Below are 17,859 nucleotides of genomic sequence, written 5' to 3'. Positions count from 1 at the left end.
CAAGTGACCACCAGCACACTCTCAGCTACTGATGTTTCCTTGACTGCTGATAGCATATTTCTCTTTTGCACCATATTTCAACATAAGTTATAGAAATGATTGAATTTGAGAAACATAAAATCATCTACGTCCTGTGTGTGGTGGGACATGACTATAATCCCAGCCCTTGGGAGGCTGAGGCAGGAGAATTGTTGTGTTCAAGCTCAGCCGGGGCTACAAAGTGAGCTCAAGCCCAGCCTGAACTGCTCAGTAGAACCCTGTCTCAAAAAAGTAAAAAATTAAAATAAAATAAAAAATGTGTAGAGTGAGTTTCCACTTCAAAATCAGTTCAATATGTTGAGCATTGATAAATGTTTAGCAATCCTTCCTCTAGGGAAAAAAATTCTAATTTGAAGTGTTTATCATTTTTTGTGGTGTAAATACTCTCAGCCTGGTCAGTCTGAAGCTTTTAATATAAGGTCTTCATTCAAGGTAGCATTATTTTTAATGTATATCCATCATACCAATATAATACATGTAAATATTTTAAAAACTATAGTCTATAGTAATGTGTAGTAAAATAATTAGAAAGTAATAAGTTTCATATTTATTATTATTGCTTTTAGTGCAATTTAATTTTAAATTTATATAATTCAGTTTTTATTATTGACTGTTTTGAAATAGAAGTTCCTAAAAATTTAACAATTAGTTTTCATGACTTGTGACTCCAGGCAGCTCCAGTGTACTACAGGATCATTAAGATATTATGATTGGGGACCAGCCAGATAGCTCAGTGGACTAAAGCACCTGCTTAGGCAGGGTGCAGTGGCTGGGGTTCGATCCCTGGTTTGCCATGCCAGTCCGCCCCCAGGGCACCCTGCGAGGGAGACTGAGACTGGGCGTGATGGTGTGAGCCTGTGATCCCAGCACTTGGGAGGCTGAAAACAGGAGAATCACTACAAGTCGGATCTATGTAGTGAGACCCTGTAGACCCAGCCCTAAAATACAAAAAAAAAATTATGATTGGGTCAGTAAGATAGCTCAGCGGACTAAAATGCCAGCTTAGGCAAGCTTAGGCAAGCACAGGGACCGTGGTTCAATCCCCTGAACCACACACCAGCCACAGAGTCCGGGTGTAGTGGTGCATGCCTGTGATCCCAGTGCTGAGGAGGCTGAAAGCAGGAGGATCACTATGAGTGCCAGCTGCATAGTGAGACCCTGTAGCAACCAAATACACTTTTAAAAGAAAAGATATTATGATTGTTAATTTATAGTAATAATATCACGATGAGGACGTGGGCTCAAACGAGAGGGGAAATTAATATTTGTCGACCACCTCGTTAAGGTCGCTCATCATGTTAGTATGTTATAACTCGTTTTTCCCCCAGAACAACTCAGTGATACAAAAAGTCTCATTCTAATTTAACACCCACAGAACCGGATTTTACCAAATGTCATAATGCTATTTAGTGACAAAGTCAGAGTTACAGCCTAGGTTCCTGGCTCAGAGGTTTCTTCCTTTTATTTATACCAGTATCTTTTCCCATGTGGCTTCCACATACTCCATGATAGAATAGTAGAGACAATCTGATGGGACACTATAAGTCACAGACAGCCACGGACTGCATGCCACTTAAAGCACTGTTTTCCACCAAAATGAGATGAGGTGGCCATGGATTGGAAAAGTTCTAACATGTAAACAATGAGTAATTGTGACTTTGTTGATCATATTTTAAAAATATGTCATGATTTTAATTTTTCAATAATTAGAAAGGTTATCTAAAAATAAGTCTAAGCACAAGCAATATAAAGGATATCATAAGGTCATAATTATCAGCATTTCCAACGTAGTACAGTAGTTATAATATTGACTAGTAAGAAGTGGTGATAAGTACAGAGCATGAAACTACACAGATTAAAAATAATCCCTTTTTTGGGGGGACTGAGGAGATAGCTCGGCAGTCTGAGCACCTGCCTGGAAAGTACAAGGACCCAAGTTCAATCCCCAGTACTGTATGCTATGCCGGCCCCACGCCAAGCTGGCCACTAAAACTGAGTGTGGTGGTGTACAGGTATACAGAAAATATACTGGTGAAGTAAAAGGAAGAAACCCCTGAGCCAGGTGCACGCCTGTAATCCCAGGCTGAGACAGGAGGATCACTGTGAGTCTGAGCTGCATAGCGAGACCCTGTGCCAAATAAATAAATTAATTAATCCCTTTTTGAGAACTCAGTGCTGTTAGAATGGATGGCACAGTACAAGGATGAGACCTATGTTCACTAAAAGACTATCTGAGGTGAATTATTTACTTGAAATCAGTAACTTTAAAATTGTATGTTGGTTTAGTTGAACATCAACAATAAATGCTAAAATAAAACAGGCTAATCTCCATTATTTTCTATAGATTCTTCAAGATCATGTTGAAGATTAATACATCATCATACAAAATTACACAGGAAAGGCCTAATGCTGTAAGAAATTAACATACTGAAAAAAACCAAAGATTCTAGCTGTAATCAAGGCACTTTGTTAAAAAATAATAGGCACTGGCATAAAAGTGGAACATACACTTACAGGAAGTTTCCACACAAGAACATCATCAATTCAGATTATTTTAAGTGATTTTTGAAACCAGTATAGGTTTGTGATAATTTCTATTTAAATATTGTGATATTCACAAATCAATGTTGGAATACTGTGCACACACACACACACACACACACACACACACACACACATGTTTAAATGAAGTCCTGGGCCTTGCACTTAGCATGGTTAAGATCAAAATGTCCAGAACCACTAAGCTACAAACCTGGTTCCTTGTTTGCTCAGTGGAAACTGCACTCGTTTCAAGACTGAGAAGTTCTTTCAATTCTGAGTGTTCGAGGGCTTTTGGTAATGGACGGTATTGTACACCTTACTTGGTGATCTCCTGTTTTCTAAATTATCGAACTTCCATCATAACAAAATTTCTTCCTTCAAGAGTATGTTACCAGAAATGACATTTGGAGCAGACATCAAATATAGACAGATTTCCCTGCTCTGGAAAACACTCTCCATGGAAGCCTCAGGGAGAAGCATGAGGTAGGCGCCGGCTACAGACTCGTCCTTGAGCAGTAAGGACGCGCCCTTCCTTTCCACAGGGCTGAGACGCATGTTCACTGAAGGAACATCAAAGTGCAGGACCCCTTTGGCACATTGCCATTGGTGTGACAGTCCAGGAAGGGTCTGGCAAGATGGGGCTTTGTCACTTTGTCTCACTTCTCGGCTTGCTGGCAAAGGTGAGTGTGGTGAGCAGCCCTTTCCTATCACCTCAGAGAATTCCCAAAGGCCATTTCCCCAACAGAACGTGTGGTGGTGCAGAACCTGTCTATTATACTCCTCACTTGACAACAATGCAATAAAGCAAACATTGTCTCATTAAATTATTTTCAAGTAAATAATTTGTTCTAGAAAAAAAGCACTCTTGTGCAAAAGAGTTGAAAAACATGAGAACACAGATAGATTTTACTGCATCTATTTATCTTAATATGTTCTAGTATCTTTTTCCATGGCATCATTTCACTAATAATGTATGCTAATAGTATCTAAGATGTAAACAACTTAGCTTAGTACTCTAAGCCATAAGTGTCTTAATGGTTCTATTCTGTGGAATTTATTATAAGGCAGGTTCCTTGTTTGTCTTATCCAAGGATAGTTATTATCAGAAGTATAAGAAAATCTAATTAAAACACTTTAACAATTCAACCCAGTTACCCATGACCAATTTGCAGCCGCTGAGTGGGTAGATGTGTTGAACATCACATGGTTTATTCTACTGTTCCTCAGTATAACATTACTATTAATGACTTTTGGGTCCAAAGTACAGAAGTGTAGGCCAGGAGAACCAAGTTCTGAGTTATTGTCTCACAGGTCAGGACTAACGTAGCAAAATGTCTTCCTCCCACAGCGCCTTGTCCTCTCACGCTATCTGCCCTCTGCCTTATTCTTCATGCTGTGAAAATATAGCGACCAGCAGAAAGTTTATCTTTCTTTTCTCAAGAATGTGTCATGTATTTTTTTGAGCTTATAGGCATTATAGTGATAGAAATTTCCAAAGCATAGAGACAAAAGGAAACATCTAAATCAATATCCAAACCACCAGAACCATTATTACTTTTTTAAAAAGAGAGTACAAATTAGGATTAACACAGAAAAAAATTACCAGTGATACAGATTTTCACTTAACAAAGTAATATGAATTTCACAGTGTTGTAATACATAGTGTTCTTTTCAAGGATCATTATTACTTAACATGAGAGAAAGGCAGATTGTAGTTTTGAACATTTAAGATTTTTTTATGTATGTGGTTGTTACAGGGTCTCACCATGCAGCTTGGACTCGAGCACTGGGAATACAAGCTTGCTCCACTGTACCTGGACTCTGGCCAGCTCAGCCTGCCCTGGGGGCGGGGCTGGCACAGCATGTGGTACCAGGGATCAAACCACGGTCCCTGTGCTTGCCTAAGCTTGCCTAAACAGGTGCTTTAGTCACCTGAGCTATCTCACCAGCCCCCTTATTTAAGAATTTTTTTTAAATGGAAGAAAAATTCTTGTTTCAGTAAATGAGAAGGCATAGTAAATAGTTTTGAGGAGACTTGTGTAGGAAAATATTGGAAGAGACAGCCAATAGCAGGATCTTGAACCTTCCTACATTATGTTCAAGTCCCTCATATAACTCTTGAGTCTCTGTCACCTGAGATGAGGGGATTAACTCTCTTTGTCCCAATTCCCTCATCTTCAAAATGGGTACAATAGAACTTACCACTGAGCCTTTTATTTTTTTAAATTTTATTTATTCATTTCTAGTACCAGGAATCAAACTCAGGAGCTTGTGCTTGCCAGGCTGGTGCTGTGCCACTGAGCTGCACCTTCTGCCCTCACTGAGTCGTTTTAAACATGAACTATGTTGATAAAAGTAAACTGATTTACTTGGTAATCCATCAATAAATATTAGCTATTATTGTACAGTAAACTATTTTGAAAATATTCTTTTGTGGCCAACTACATGCAATCAAAGACTATATAGTTCACATCAGACCATCATGATAAATAAATATTTGATAGTCTAATTAAACAGATGCCCACCCAGCTGATTGTTGACATTGCAGAGTTGCAATATTGGCATAGTGGCTTATGGGCTTACATGTAATGCTGTCACAGACATTTGGAGGAGAGGACCTGTATTAACTTTATTTGTCTGACATGAATGCCAAAGTTTTATTCTCATTTAGAGAGAAAGCACAGGTATGCACATGAAATATATGTCAGATACTGTCCTCTTGGAAAAAGCTGGAGTAAGTTTTTACTTGGAATACTTTCTAGCGTGACTTATTTATCATTTTTAATGCTTTATTGGCCCAAAATTCAAGTAATACATTTAAATCGTAGCAAAACAAAAAGCTACACATTAAAATCACTTAATAACACATACAATTATAATAGTACTCTTTTTCTAATTTGGAAATTGGCTGTATGTAACAACATCTCACATTTTCCAGCACGAAGTAGTCAGCGGTACATTTTTTAGATAAATAAAAAATATAGAGAGAGATACAATTTTAGTCCTGATTTCAGAATGTAAGATGTATATTACAGTACTTTAAGACTTAAAATGACAATTTTAATATGCAGTGTGAGTAGATGAAAGAATAGCACATTGCTCTCTTTAGAGTCCAAGTCTTTTTTTTTTTCAAAGTTTTATTGATAAACAGATAGCAATGAGACAGTTTCAAATCAAATCGGAAGTACAGTTTCAACAAATAATACACGGCATATATTCTTCTTAGTGGTTAATTGCTGTACAAGATGCGGACTTGTGATCCCATTTACAAACACCATTAGAACAAATCATTCTATTCATTAAGAGAATGCAACTGTATATCTATCCTAACCACTTTGAATACACAGATACAAAATGGACATTGGTCTGTCTGTTTTATATATTCTCAGTTCCGTTATTGAATATTATAGGTGTGTAAACTCAGCAAAATATTCTAAAAGAGTCCAGTAGCCCATAATAGCATTGGGTCTTCTGTTTAACTGGCAATGTCAGAAATTATTGACCTGAGTCCCCCACAGCTCAACTTAACAGCATGGCTTTATTTCCAAGTCTTGCGTGTCTTTGTCACATTCCTGTCTTCAACAGAGGCCAAGAAAAACAACTTTCTGGCTTTTATTTAAGGAAGTGGCACTCTGTCATTCGATCCTGGGGATAAGCTTTTGTCTGTAAAGTATCTGCCGTAGTGACCCCGCAGCCCTAGCGGTTGTTGCACCCTGACTACAGTGCTGCCTACAGTTCTTGTCACTTCACAGACGTTTGTCCTAGTCTATGAGGTTGCAACTGTAGTGCAGTGAGGAAGCAGAGCTCAAAGAGCCCTTTCCAAGGAGCCCAAGACGCCACTGCTTCTGTGCACTGGAGCTAATTTTGAACTTGGACTTCCTGTCTTCCATGGTAGCTTTTAACCACTTGTTTGTAGTGTACATGGTAAGTGTTTAGTAACCAATAGCGAGTTCAGATCATCTTTTAATTGCTGGAGCTCAAGGGATAAGGAAGGGGGAGATACGCAGAGACAGGAGAGACCCTCTGAGACCAGACAGGAAGGATTTGGAGTCGGGTTGAAGAGCAAGGCTTCCTCTTGAAGCACTGTGTTGGGACCACCCAAGTACAACCACTCGTGGGGAAAGTCAGCTCTGTGGCTGAAACAGTAAGTGTGGCCAGAGGAGAAGGGAACTGTACCTTTCTTTGCTGGTGGATTAATTTTATCATCATGTACTAATTACATGTTTGTGGGGTACTGTGTGATATTTTCACAGATACACACATGGTGCAATAATCAGTGTTCAGCATATTCTTGCTATACGTTATTCTTATGGTGAGAACATCCTAAATTCTCTCTGCTAAATATCTTGAAGCATGTAGTAGCAGTTAGTGTTTAAAATGTTTACTTTGACTAACTCTACATGCTAATGTTTGTAGTTCTGTATTCGGGCAACTACATGGAGGACAGTAATGTGCAATACAAAAGCCACTGTTGAATACTTTTCATCTTGTTCTTCTAAATATGTACCATTTCTAATGTCTTAGCAGTTATTATTATACTCTCTTGAAAATAAATTCAAAAATAAAAAGTAAAAAGGGTAAAAAAAGGAACGTTTATTACGACATTGTGAACCATAGTCACCCTTCTGTGCAATAGGACATTAGAAGTCATTCCTCCCAGCTGACTGTAACTTAGTAGCCCCTGATCAACACCCTCTCCACCCTCCCCTACTTTGGGGAGCCACCCTTCTGCTCTATAATGAGATCAGCTTCTTCAGAGTCTACGTATGAATGAGATCAAGCAGAATTTATCTTTCTGTGCCTGGCTTATTTCACTTATATTGTTTTATTTTTAAACATTTTTTTAAAACATGGATAGGAAGAAGAGTCCAGGAGTCAGTCTGGAAAAATCTAGTCAGGGAAGTACAAGGATAAACAAGGACCAATGTTTTTCTAGAATCCAGAACAGAACACTTGAAGATGTGGGAGTGGCAAGAAACATTTAATCCTGCAAGGAAATTAAAAGAATGAAACACTATACTTTAGGTTTATAAACTTAGAGATCACTGAAATTATCTTGGCAGTGGTAATTTCAGTAGTATATTTGAAGTATAGGTGAACTACAAGGGACTGTGGAGTGGACAGGAAAGTGTGGGACGAGGAAACACAAACAGCTTTTCCTGGTTGGGGATACCATTGAGAAGGCAAAGAGTAAGGAGAGATCACAGGTAGGTTCTTTTTAAAAATGGATCAAATTTGAAAGCGTTTGCATGGTGTCAAAAAGATAGTGTAGTTAAGGGGAAGCTGATGATATAGGAAAATGGAAGACATAACTGACAATGTAAGTCCTTGAGTAAGGGAGAGTAAATGTGATCTAAAACAACAGGACACCAATCTTAGGTAGAACTTTCCTTCTGTAGGACATGGAGAAAAGATGCTGTAGTTGTAGAAAAGCCTGTCTCTGTGGGAAATAAATGTGAGTAAGGCTTTTCCAGAAAGACACCATGTGCGTGTGCGTGTGTGTGTGTGCATGTGTGCGTGTGTGTGTGTGTGTGTGTGTGAGAGAGAGAGAGAGAGAAAGAGAGAGAGAGAGAGAGAGAGAAATCTCATCTGTTCAGGGAAAGTGGTTAAGGTAGAGATAATTTCTGGAGAGAGTTAGGAAGAGCTACTGCAGAAAATGGGGAAGACAGCTAAGCCAATGTGCATCAGAGGCCCCCAGAGCTCCGCTGAGGTAAGGGGCAGTATACATTTCTCATAACTTTCTGCCCAGGAATCTGGGTGTAGGCACATACAGAACTAATGATAGATCTGAGAAAGATCTTCAGTTAGCAGGGCTGGAGCAAAGGCAAGGGAATTGTTTATGACAAGAAATTCGTTGAAACTGTAGGGACAGTTAGAGGGAGACATAAGAAGGAAGGTAAGGCATGACCTGAGTGGCTGACAAGGCTGGTACTTATAGAGATGACCACATGCTCACTATGTACTTGAGGAATTTGCCCTTTGAAAAGCTTTGCTTGCATTTACGATGTGACCCTAGACCCTAAGCTCATCTGAGAAACAAATTCTAAGATCCTGATAGTCATGATCACTTCAATCAGTGGAGCAGTTATGTGGGGGAGGCAGCTTTCCCCTATAACATCAACAAGGCAGGTACACCTTGCTAAGAATCTTGCTGAAGTTTCTGAGTTTCTCCCTGCCTTGCAGTCTGCTACCTGGTAGCTCTGTCCCTGCCTTTGCTTCATTATAAATAAACATCTGCTTTGCAGTACTTTCTGACCTCCTCATTCTTTGTGGGACCTGGCTTCCCTATTTTTAGCCAGAGGCTTTCAGCTTCTTACCAGTCTCGCTGTACTTCTTCATTCTGCACTGGAACAGAGGGTCTTCTCCTGGGAGATCTGAAGCTCTCCAGGTCCCCACCTGATACTGCAACACAGTGTGCTCTAAATTCTAGACGGGAACTAGAGCAGGAGTTGGCCAGGTCTTGGATAGGGCAGTGGATTATGGCCTTTGAGAAAAGCAAGGTGGTCAGAGCACTCAGTGAGTTCAAAGATAGGACCTATCAGGAGCAGTGGAGTGAGACTGTGGAAGAAGGAAAGCTGTAGTCAGCGGACTCATAAGTCTGTGTCAGGTGAAGGTGTGACCTGAGAATGTGGTGCCTGAACAGGAACCAAGGTAGAAGCTGTGGGGCAGGTTTGTATCTGTTCTTAGCCAGAATCCCCTCATCTCTGAGGTTGACAGGGCTCTAACCCATCATTAAATAATCCTCCATGCATTTCTAAGTATGAATATCTTTTGGAGATGTCTTGTTGATGGCTTGGATAATTGTACTGCTGATTTCTGCTGGTCTATTGAAAGGAACAGTTAATGCTTAATTTTTTGTTATAATTTTTGACCACTTGTGCATGCTTCTCTCTGGTAACCTGAACAACTAATTTGAAGACAACAATATGCGATATAACACCCGTTGTTGAAATCTTATCATTTTACTTAGTGAATTCTTTGTCATTCCTAATGGTATTGTTTTGTATTTTACTCTTTTTCAAAAATAAAAAAACAGTAAAAGAAAACAGCTAGATATAATTTATCTAGATTATACCGAATCCTATCCTCTTAAAGAAAAGAAAAGAAATCTCCAAAGGACTATCTACATGGTTCTAGGGCCAAAGCACAGTCTCGTCTCAGGACAATTTAGGTCTGAAACTTAATAAATGAGAATTTCTTTTGAAGTGAGTTCTGCACTGAGCCAGAACTCAGCTAAAGCAATGGTGGGACCTGTGTGATGCTAATTCCCTTGATCTGTTGTGTGTGCTTTCTTCATCAGCCTGCTATGCAGAAATGTTTGTGCATGGTCATCTTCTGTTGAGCAGGCTACCTAGTAAAAACATAAACCTCCAAATGTGCCCAAACAGGACAGAAGAAGTGGAGGAGGCTGTGCTTTGGCCCTAGAACCATGTAGATAGTCCTTTGCAGTTTTCTTTTCTTTTCTTTCTTTCTTTCTTTCTTTCTTTCTTTCTTTCTTTCTTTCTTTCTTTCTTTCTTTCTTTCTTTCTTTCTTTCTTTTAGAGGATAGGATTCAATATAATCTAGATAGATTATACCTAGTTTGTTTTCTTTTACTTTCTGTTTTTTTATTCTTGAAAAAGAATAAAAAAGAGTAAAATACAAAACAATACCATTAAGAATGACAAAGAATTTCACTAAGTAAAATGATAAGATTTCAACAACGGGTGTTATATTGCATATTGTTGTCTTCAAATTAGTTGTTCAGGTTACCAGAGAGAAGCATGCATAAGTGGTCAAAAATTATAACAAAAAATTAAGCATTAACTGTTCCTTTCAATAGACCAGCAGAAATCAGCAGTACAATTATCCAAGCCATCAACAAGACATCTCCAAAAGATATTCATACTTAGAAATGCATGGAGGATTACTTAGTGACGTGTTAGAGCCCTGTCAACCTCAGAGATGAGGGAATTAGAAAAAGAGAGGAAGATGCTTACTAAGTGAGACAAGAGTGGTTGTTGGCTCCGAGATCAATGGAACCAAAGTGGAGTGCTTTGTCTTCCTCTCAGAACAAACTCGTACTTTTTCTTTTCTTTTTTTAAAAATTTTTAAAAGAATATTTAAAGAGTACAAATTAGGATTAAAACAAAAAATTACAAGTGATACAGAATTTCAATTAATAGAATAATATGAATTTCACAGTATTTGTGATAATGCATAGAGTTGTCTTCCAACCAGTTATTTATATCACCAGATATATGCACATAAAATTAGAAGAAAGAAATATATAAGAAATTAAGAAGAGAAAAAGTACAAACAATTGAAAAAGGGAGACAAAAACAAATTAAGCATTAACTTTTCCTTTCTATACACCAACAGAAATGCACAATATAGTTGTCCAAACCATCCTGCTTACAAACATAGATAATCTCTTTCCCCCACTGCCACTCCTGTCCCTCTCAACTCATTATCTCTTTTTGAATAAATTCATACCCTTTTCCAAGTATTTATTGTACCCTTCAGATTCCATTTTTGGTGTTTGGTGTTTCTGTTTTAATATTTAAATCTTTGATCCCTTATGACTATAGCTTTGTGCATGGTGAAAGGGATGGTCTAGTTTTAGCCTTGGATATGTGGAAAGACAGTTTTTCCAGCACCATTTATTAAAAAGGCTATTTTTCTTCCAGTGAGCATGTTTGGCCCCTTAGTCAAAGATAAAGTGGCTGAGTGTATTTGCAGTTGTGTGTGTATCTTCTAATCTGTTTCATTGATCTTCAGGTCTTTCTCTATGCAAGTACCATGCTGATTTTATCACAGTGTTTTATAGTATAATTTTCAGGGATTTTGATACCTCCTGACTTTCCTTTGTTTGCCAGGATTGCTTTTGATATTCTGTATTTCTTCTGGTTCCAAATAAATTTGAGGAAAGTTTTTCTACCTCTGTAAGGTATACTAATCACATTTTAATTAAAATTGCATTAAATCAGTGTAACAATTTTGGGAGTGTGGCCATTTTCACAATGTTGGTTCTTCCTATCTTGGAGCATGGAATAGTTTTCCATTTTCTTAAATCCTCTTCAATCATTTTTCTCAGAGTAGTATAATGTTGAATGTATAAATCTTTTATGTTATTTGTGAGAATTGTTCCTAAATATTTCTTTTTTTTTGATGTGATTTTAAAAGGCATGATTTTCCTAATTTCTCTCTCAGTGTGTTCATTGTTTTGTGTACAAAAAAATGCTACTGATTGTTGGGTGTTGACTTTGTGTCTGTCCTGTGATATTGCTGAATTTTGTGGTTAAATTTACCAGACTTGTGGTGGAATTTTTGGAGTCCTCTATGTAGAGTATCATGTCATCTGCAAATAATGATAATTTCACTTCTTTTCTAATCTTTATTCTTTTTATTTCTTTCTCATGTCTAATTGCTCTGACTGTTTCCAGAGCTCTATTTTAATAAGAGTGGAGACAATGGACACCCTGGTCTTCTTCCTGATTTTCGAGTGAAGGCCTTCACTCTTTGCCCATTTGGTGTGATGTTGGTTATTGGTTTCTCATAGCTGGCTTTTATCAGCTTGAGATATAGACCAACTATTCCAGTTCTCTGTAGGGTTTTCTTATGAATAAGTGTTTGACTTTGTCAAAAGTTTTTTCTGCATCTATTGAGATGATCATGTGGTTTTTGTTCTTGGCTCTATTGATGTAGTGTATTACATTTATGGATCTACATATATTGAGCCAACCCTGCATTCTTGGAATGAATCTCACTTGGTCATGATGTATAATCTTCTCGATGATTTGCTACATTCTGTTTGCTAGTATTTCATTGTGCATTTCATTTTGTATCTACATTCATTAGAGATTGGCCTGCACTTCTCTTTTTTAGTTTGATCTTTCTCTGGTTTTGGAATCGGAGTAACACTTGCCTCCAGGAATGAGTTTGGGAGAATTGCTTCCCTTTCAATTTCATTGAAGAGTTTGAGAAAACTTGTCATTAAATCTTCTGTAAATTTCTTGAAGAATTCTCCTGTGAATCCATTGGGACCTGGACCTTTCTTCATTGGTTTTTTATTATATTTGCAATTTCATTTCTTATTATTGGGTTATTCAGAGTTTGTATATCTTCTTGATTCAACTTGGGCATTTCATATGTATCTAGGAAACTGTCCATTTACTGTTTTCCATCCTGTGAGAGTTAAGGTTTTGGAAGTAGGTAGTTAGAAATCTTCTGAATTTCTCTAGGGTCTGTAGTAATTTTACCTTTTTTATTCTTTATTCCATGAACTTGGGTTTTTCTTTCTTGTTTCTTTCTTTCTTTTCTTTTTTTCTTTTTTTTGTATTTTAGGGAAGGGTTTACAAGGTGTTCAGGGTCTCACTACTAGATCGGACTCATAGTCATCTGCCTGTTTACAGCCTCCCAAGAGCTGGGATTACAGTTGTGTGCCACCAGGCCCAGTCTCAACTGCCATCTCAGCATGCCCCAGGGGCAGGGCTGGCACTGCAGGCTTGGGGATCGAACCCTCAATCCCTGCTCCTGCTTAAAGGTGCTTTAATCTGCTAAGCTATTTGGCTGGCCCTTTCTTTCCTTTTTTGATTAGGTTGGCTAGGGGTTTAACAGATTTATTTATTCTTTCAAAGAACCAACTCTTTGATTCCTTTATTTTTTGTATTGTTTTCTTCATCTCCAAGGCATTAATTGCTGTTCTGATCTTTATAATTTCCTACCTTCTTTGGACTTTGGGCTTGCTTGGTCTTGTTTTCTAGGAGCTTGAGTTACAGCATAAGATTATTTATTTGGGCTTGTTCTGTATTCATAATGTGAAAATTTACTGCTATAAATTTTCTCTTAAGACAGCTTTTATTGCATCCCGTAGGTTTCAGCAAGTTGTATCTGCATTTTCATTTGATTGTAAATATTTGTTAATTTCTTCTTTAATTTTACCTGTGACTCACTGGTTGCTTAGGAGGTTGTTATTTAATTTTCATGTGCTTATAGTTGTTTTTATAGTTTCTTTTGTCTATAATTTCCAGTTTTATTGCACTGTGGTCACATAGCATGCATGGGATAATTTCAACTGCTTTGCATTTACTTAAGAGTGCTCTGTGTGCTAGTAGATGGTCTGTTTTGGAGAATGTCCCATGTGCAGCTGAGAAGAATGTATACTCTGCTGTTGTTGGGTAAAACACTCTGTAAAGATCTACCAAGTCAATTTCTTTACAAGTCTGCTTTAGTTCTGTTGTATATTTGCTGATTTATTGCCTAGTTGATCTATCACTTTGTGACAGTGTTGTGTTAAAGTCCCCCATTACTATTGTATTATTGTTTATTTGGTTTTTCATGCCTGTTAAAATTTGTCTTATGTAGGAGGGTGCTTCTACATTGGATCTATATGTATTTATAATTGTTATCTCTTCCTACTGAAGTTTTCCCTTAACAAGTATGTAATGACCTTCTTTATCTCACTGGATGATTTTTGGTTTGAAGTTGATATTGTCAGCAACCAGGATAGCTACCCATTCTTTTTTCAGATTTTCTGTGGCACTGAGGATTGTTTTCCATCCTTTGATTTTCAGTCTGTAAATTTCCTTTTGAGTTAAATGTGTTTCTTGTATGTAGCATATTGTTGGATTTTGCTTCTTAATCTACTCTGCTAGTCTGTTTCTTTTGGTTCGTGAATTGAGGTCATTTACATTCATGGTTATAACTGATATATATTGGCTTATCTTTTGCATGTTATTTTCCTGCTAGTGCTTCTGCAGTTAGTCTTTTTATGTTATTTGTGCTGCTTCATTGACATCTATTATTCTTATTTTTGTCTGCATCATCTTCTAGCTGCTGAATTGTTATTTCTTGGTTCCTTATTAGTTTTAAGATATCTTTTATTTCATGTTCATTAGCTGCAACACTGTCGTCAAGGTATGAAAGTCTATCTTCAGTTGCATTCAAGCTATTTTGCCAGCTTTCAATGGAGTTCTTGATTTCTTAGATATCTGTTTGAATCTGTTTTCATACATTCTCATTCTTTCCTGTATTGTTCACTCAGTGTTTCCATCATTTTACTATTCTGTTTTTTTCTATCTATGTCTTCTTTAGCTGTGCTGAGTAATTCTTTCACAATTGTTGTCCTTTGCTTTTCGACCTGAGAGATTATTTTTTTTATCTCTTCTATAGCCTGATGGACTTGTTTCTTTCTTTCAGTGGCTGTCATTTCAGAGATTTCAGGTCTGTCATTTTCAGGTTCTTATATGTCTCTGTCTCCTGGATTTGTTCTGGGTGGGCTACAGGATTGAGACTGCCTTTTGCTCCTGCATTTTGGCATTTTTGAAGCTCCCAGTAATCACCCAGACAGAGTCCCGCAGGCCACCCAGAGTCCACCAAAGTTCTTAAAAGGCTCCAAGAAAGCTCTGCACCTGCTCAAACTGGGCTCATAGATCGCAGCTCTCTGCATCCTGCAGGCCCTTCAAAGTCCTCCTAAGTTCTTAAAATGTTGGACCGACACCAGCAGAGGCTCCATATTTGTGGAGCTGTGGGCTAAGGAAGGTCAGAATTTACCAGAATCCTGCAGGGTGTCCTGAGTCCACCAGAGTTCTTACATGGCACTCATACTTTTCCTGCTTTCTCAGAACTGATAATGAATCTCAGGATTCTCATCTGCTGGATTTAGACACTGGAAATCAGTTTCCTTTATGTCTGTGACATCCTCATAGTTCTTGTACATGTCTCCAAAGTCACTCTCACCTCTTAATTTATCCTCTATCAGACCTCCAATGGACCCTTTGCTGTTGAAAGTTACAGTAGATAGATGGTGCAGCGCCATCGAGCCTTAGAGAGTCTACCAGATGGGTGGTTTCCTTGGAATTGCTGAGATTGCTCTGGGCGTGCTTCTGGCATTGGGTTATAAGATACTATTCTCATAAGAATTTACCCCCCCTTTTTAATTTTTTTTAAAATTCATTTTAATGAGAAGAAAGATAAAATAGCAATGACACAGTTTCAAAACAGGTTAGTAGGACAGTTACAATAATACATTGCATATTGTTTGTTCAGAGGACAAGATGCAAACACACTATTTTGTCTAAACAATATTAGTATAAACCTTTCTTCTCAATGAACTAAGAGAAAGTAGCTGTATATCCTATCTTTTTTTTCACATTTTATTTTTTTAATTTTAAACAGAAATAAAATAAAATTTCAAAACAAGATAATAGGTTAACAATGGGTAATACATTGCATATGGTTATCTTTAAATTAGTTATTCAGAGTACAAGATATCAGCATTTAATTGTCCAAACAATATTCAATATTACCACAAACATTTCTTAGCAATTAACTAAGAGAAAGTTATAGATATATAGATACACTTTTCCCTGCCTTCTTTTCTCCACTTCTTATCCCAGTTTCTCTTGCTTTTTCTTCCCATTCTACATCTATTATACATTTTGGATTTTACTTACTCTTTCAGCTTCTTTTTTTTCAAAGTTTTATTGATAAACAGATAGCAATGAGACAGTTTCAAATCAAATTGGAAGTACAGTTTCAACAAATAATACATTGCATATATTCTTCTTAGTGGTTAATTGCAAGAATTTACCCCTTTTTGACTCTAAATGTGACTCTAAATTTGAAATGCAACACAATTACCCAACAATTTAAAAAGCAAACCAGAAATATGGGACTTTGGTTTAGTGATTAGAAGCTTATAGAATTGGAATGGTCCTAGTCCCTACACACACACACACACACACACGCATATTCATATACTTAAACTTTTTGAAATTTCCATTTAAACACAACTGGTCTACCTTCTACTTTCATGTAATATTTTTGAAGATACCACATAGTAAGAAAACATACAATACTTGTCTTTCTGAGAGTGGCTTATGTTGCTTAACATGATGTCTCCCATTCTATCCATTTTGTTACTCGTGACATTATTTTGTGCTTTATGACTGACTAATACCCTATTATGTCTATATATGTCACTTTTTCTTTAAATATCCATCTGACAGTGGAAACCTAGGCTGGTTCCATATCTTGGCTGTTGTCAATTTTACCCCTTTAAACATGGGTATGCAGGTGTTCCCGTAGCATGCTGATTTTAATTCTAAAATGTATTTTCCTAAATGAATACACTGTTCAATGTACAAAGTTAGCAAATCGACAGGTTGAGATGTGGGCTGTAGTAGTTGGAAGAAGGTAGGCAAAAAGCCCAAACCACAAAAGCAAAGACTGGGCAAATTTCTAAGACACCAGAAGCAATACCCAAGAGAAAAATCAGATAAGTGAATAGAAATCAAGAAGCTATGGGAATCTACAAGCAGAGAAAAATCAGTTACAATACCTGAGTGCAAAAACTGGCCCTAACAATTACTGGCTGCTTGTTGATTGTCTAGATTAATAATTTTTAATTATTTTCTGATTGATCACCTAGATTGTCTGTTCTCTCATTTTTCTATTTGGGATGATAGTATCAATTTCATAGTAATTGACTTGAGACACATGAACTGTGTGTGAAAACTCAAGTCTGGTAAAACGAGAAAGAGGCTAATTTTAAATCTATTTCTCTTTTCACAAACTTAGGGTTAAGGAGGGAAGAGTTCTGTTTAGCAAGGAAAGTTTGTTGTTAGTATTTAATCAAATGAAGGATATTGGCAAGAACTACTTTGTATAAACTTTATTTTTTGGACAGGGAAAACTGAAGATTCAGTTTCCTGAGTAAAGGCCTATCATTCCTGCCTGCCTGCCTGCCTTTCTCTCTCTCATTTCTTTTCTGTTAGCTTTTTACCCTCTTTTTCCTATCCTTCCTTCCATTATTTTCATCTCTCCTATTTTATTCCTTTTTAAAATTATTTCCACCTTGTTTCTTTGTTAGACAAACTCAGACATCAGGAATATGTAACCAATTTTATGTATGAAGATGCGAGACAAGAGCTTGCTAAGTTTGAGTTTTGGGAGTCAAATGAATAGAAGATTTAAAAAAGAATGCATTTCTCAAAACTGTGTTACTTGATATAACTTTGGGATTTAAAAATGGTAGCATACATGCTCTTACAATAATAATTTCCTTTCCTGGGTGTAGTGACACATACCTATAATCCCAACACTAGGAAGACTGAGGCAGGAGGATTGCTACTAGTTCAAGACAAGCCTAGACTGCATAGCGAGACCCTCTATCAGAAAAAAAAAAAAAAAAGTAAAAAACCCAAATAACAATTTCTTTTGTCCTCATTAGTTCTTTATGGCATCCACACTGAAGATATAATCTTATAAAACATAAGTCTTATAATAACAAATAGG

The sequence above is a fragment of the Octodon degus genome, unplaced genomic scaffold (assembly GCF_000260255.1).
Source record: "Octodon degus isolate 3935 unplaced genomic scaffold, OctDeg1.0 scaffold00022, whole genome shotgun sequence".
In the NCBI taxonomy this organism is placed as follows: domain Eukaryota; kingdom Metazoa; phylum Chordata; class Mammalia; order Rodentia; family Octodontidae; genus Octodon; species Octodon degus.
This window is presented reverse-complemented; position numbering follows the sequence as displayed.